Genomic DNA, 3,915 nt, shown 5'->3' on the forward strand with positions numbered 1-3,915 from the left:
TAAAAACCAACTATCTCAAATATTATCATGAGTTTTTATTGCATATAGTAATTGCCTAATGGCCAATTCCAAGTTCATGATTATTAAAACCTTTAAACTTGATTTCAAAATTTTATGAGAACTTTATTTCTCCACCATTGTGTGGCCTATTTATATGAGTTATTTACCACTTTTAATTGGTAAAAATATTTTCGGATATATAATAAATTCAAACTTTACTCATAGGACCAATATACCTATATACAATAAGAGTTCATAATATATTTAACTCCAATTTCAAATACTTTCATAGTCATTTTGTGACCAATATGTTCATATCTAGATCACCATATCAATGCAAGTCATGAAACATGAATCCAAAGAATCATTTTCATAAAATAGTATAAACAATAATTATAATATGAGTTCTACTCATATTTCATGCAAAAATTCATGATGAATTTGCATTTGTTAAATCATTGATTGGCTAACTCTAAGGTCTACGGCTTTCACAAACTAATATTATTATCTAAGCCCATATGTTAATATAGTATATAACTTGCCATTGTCATGAAACTATTGAAAACCTAGAGACTTATTCACTTTTCATTTTAATAGCTTGTAAAAGGTCATTTTTTTAGGTACAAAAAGCAAAAATATCTTCATTGTCTTTAACCAATAATGTATTAATTGGATGATGTCATTATATCTCCACAGTCCATATCTTTCTTATATGTATAAGAAAGAAAATTTCATCACATTCAGTTCATTTTCCTAATATATGGCAAACTGTTCCAATGTTTCTATCACAAAATGGAATTAAACACATGCATGTATTGGTGCCTTTGGAACATTGAATTTGCATGTTCTTTTCTAATTTATAAACATGCCTACTTAGACATTGATAGAAATCCTTCAAAATGCTAGTAACTGACAAATATCTCATATGTTCATGAACTTCTAAGAAATTTTTACCAAAATCTCTGTATATTGGATCTTTCACCTGTGAAAATTGCTCCTTCAAGTTCTAATTCACTCTCTTCTATTTTGTGCTTGAGTTGCTAGAGCTGATTCACATTTAAATGTAGTCATTCTCTTTAAATCACAAACATCCAGCAGAATTCTACCAAATTACCTTAGGATTAAAAATATATACTGTCTTGCAAAAAAAGCCAATGGCTATATCTATACCTTTTTTTTTTTTTTTTGAATAACTGATCAATACTGTTAAAACAAGTAGTCTTGTCCTTCTTGAAACAAATATATATGTATAGAGAGAGAGTTAGAACATGGTAAAGTTAAGGAGAATTGAAAGTTTCATACCTAGTTCTGAGGCAGGCATCCTTAGATATATTTCTTGTCCATTTTCAGTGAATTGTTGAATAACGAACCAAAGCATGCACCCACTTCCTGCATCTCTTCTATCCAAATTTGAATAAGCTGTGTAGGAGCAGTTTCTTATGCATAACTTCTTGCACTCATCAAGATTCATACTGTAATTAAACTAGGATTGACGCGAATCTGGCAACTTCAGGCCAGAACACTTTAGAAATCCATCATTAGAGCAGTTCAACGGAGTCTTTCTAACATAACCATTTGACAAATCTTTGGAGTCCCTTTTTTTTTTTTTTTGGAAACTTTGGCATGAATCCTTCCAAGCAACTGCATTTGGGGTGTTACTTGCATTGCAGCTACCATATGCACCACATAGTGCATAATTGTCACAAGTATCCATTTGCACTTTAACACAAACTTGCAAACTTTGGGTTCTATCAGTCCATGTGAGGCGCTCCCAAAGTCGATCCTGACTTAACACTATCCTTGAAAGAATTGAGCTATTATGAAGCTCATAGCCATCGTATTCCTCTTTCTCATTGATCACAACAATAACTGTAACAAAGGAGTTTGGTTTTAGTTCAGGTGTGCCACTAAACCGCGGACCGTTCCAAGGGCCAGGATAAAATTGAACAACTGAACCCTCTCTCAGTATAAGTTCTGAAAATCCACCAACTTCAAACCGATATGTAAAATTACTGGAAGAAGGATTATCAAGACTCTCCCAAGATGACAGGTAACGATCCAGGCCTGTGACTAAGTTCCTTCCAAGCTTTAGGCCTCGTAATAATGTATCACATGGATAATCAAAGCTCTACCATAAGAAGTTTTTAGGATTACTGTCATTTTCCTCTTTCCCAATGAAGTTTCCTGAATCCAAGAACAGTGCAAATGGATTTCGAGCAGGCCTAGATGAGTTTGAAAACCAAATGATGCTCCCACCATGATTCAGAAGGACTAGAATCCCCATTTTATTAAGTTTCAAAACACTCGATGAATCGCTGAGGGGCACCTCTCTGTTTGGCCACCCATACAGCAGGCTTACTCTTGACAGTTATTTGCTTCGACCATATTCCCAAGTATTTCTTCTTGTGAAATATAAAATTCTTATAATTGTCATAATCACCTTTAAATTATTAGAAAAAATAAATAAGAAAAGAGAAATAATAAAAAAAAAATTTTGACTTTGAGATGTAAAAAATACTTTTTAAAGTCAATTATGCTTTTAGGATACAACAAAGCCTCAAACTCTCTAATCAAAATCAGTGAAAATTATTATACTGAAAGATTTATTTATAATAAATGAACATACATAAACTTCTATTCAGATAGTTATAACCTTCTGTATAATCATAACTTTTATGAATAATAATCTATTTATATTCAAATAGTTATGACCATTTATTATATAATAATTGTTTCTGTTCAAATATAATTATTTAAAATATGAATAAAATTAATATAAAAATTAATTTTATTCATTAATAATTAAATCTTTCTATCCAATGTAGGATACATCACATTCTAAATTACCAACATTCTTTATAACATCTGTTTCTCCAATTTTTACCTACCATTACTACTACTAAGCTATAAATAAAAAATAAAAAAAAAAGAGAGAGATTTGGATGCAAAAGCCATGGGTACCAATTTTCCTTACAGTAGTAGGATTAGAATGTAAAAGATGATTCTTTGCTAAACTTAAATTATTCAATGGCCTAACATAGGTCTTAACTCACGAGAACTGTACAAGCTGTGTATGTTCTATGTTGAACCAGTTTAGTTTTAGCATTATGGCTGGCCAAGCCTCCTCTTTTCCTTTAAAGCTTCAAAAGCAATTTTTGCTTGTGGTAGGAATTAATAGGCAAACAAAACTCGATCCTCTTATAACAAAATGGAAACATTCTCAAGATCCATACGTAAATTAAAATATCAAATTCAATCAAATTGCTATCCTATTTTGGCAGATATAATTATAAGTAAAAGCAACATCAATGTTCTGCACAAGTTAAGTTTTCCCCTTCGCTTTTGTTTTAATGACAACTCTCAATGAGTAGACACCATTAATTAGAAGTGAAGAGGGAATTATAACCAATTTTATTAAAATCCAAAAATCCTTCCTATCAAAAGCTTATTGGTCTAAGAGCTACACAATCATCAAACCTCAATAACCCAATAAAATATGTAAAATCCACACATAAGTAATCATAATTAATTATTTAGGCTCTCACAATTGTTTTGTATTAGAACTAAACTTATCAGTCAATTTTATTAAATTATCAAATCACCAGCTAGTAGCAATCCACTTACTTGAAAGTTCTAACACAAAATTCAAATTTTTGGATAGCTTTCAACTATGATGACATGTATTAATTTGTATTATGTCATGTATAAATAGTTACGTTATGTTTGATGCACAAGATTATTGATAGAATACGAAGATGATCATTCTATATTATGTTTGATTTGTATCTAAAGATAGTGATGGGGATTGCAAGAAAAGTTAATATCCTAAATCTTCTCCAAGTGGAGAAGATTATTTTTAATCCATAAGATTAACCTTACGTATCCAATTATACCCTTAAAAATTATATTAATAAT

General features: G+C 30.6%; 1 pseudogene; it reads right to left on the bottom strand.

Annotated features, from left to right (window-relative positions):
* Window positions 1–1,483: 1,483 nt before the first annotated feature.
* LOC149518625 (G-type lectin S-receptor-like serine/threonine-protein kinase At4g27290 pseudogene) lies at window positions 1,484–2,284 on the bottom strand (annotated as a pseudogene).
* Window positions 2,285–3,915: the final 1,631 nt, after the last annotated feature.

The sequence above is a fragment of the Durio zibethinus genome, chromosome 6 (assembly GCF_047325235.1).
Source record: "Durio zibethinus cultivar Kanyao isolate XHJ-2024 chromosome 6, ASM4732523v1, whole genome shotgun sequence".
NCBI classification, from domain to species: domain Eukaryota; kingdom Viridiplantae; phylum Streptophyta; class Magnoliopsida; order Malvales; family Malvaceae; genus Durio; species Durio zibethinus.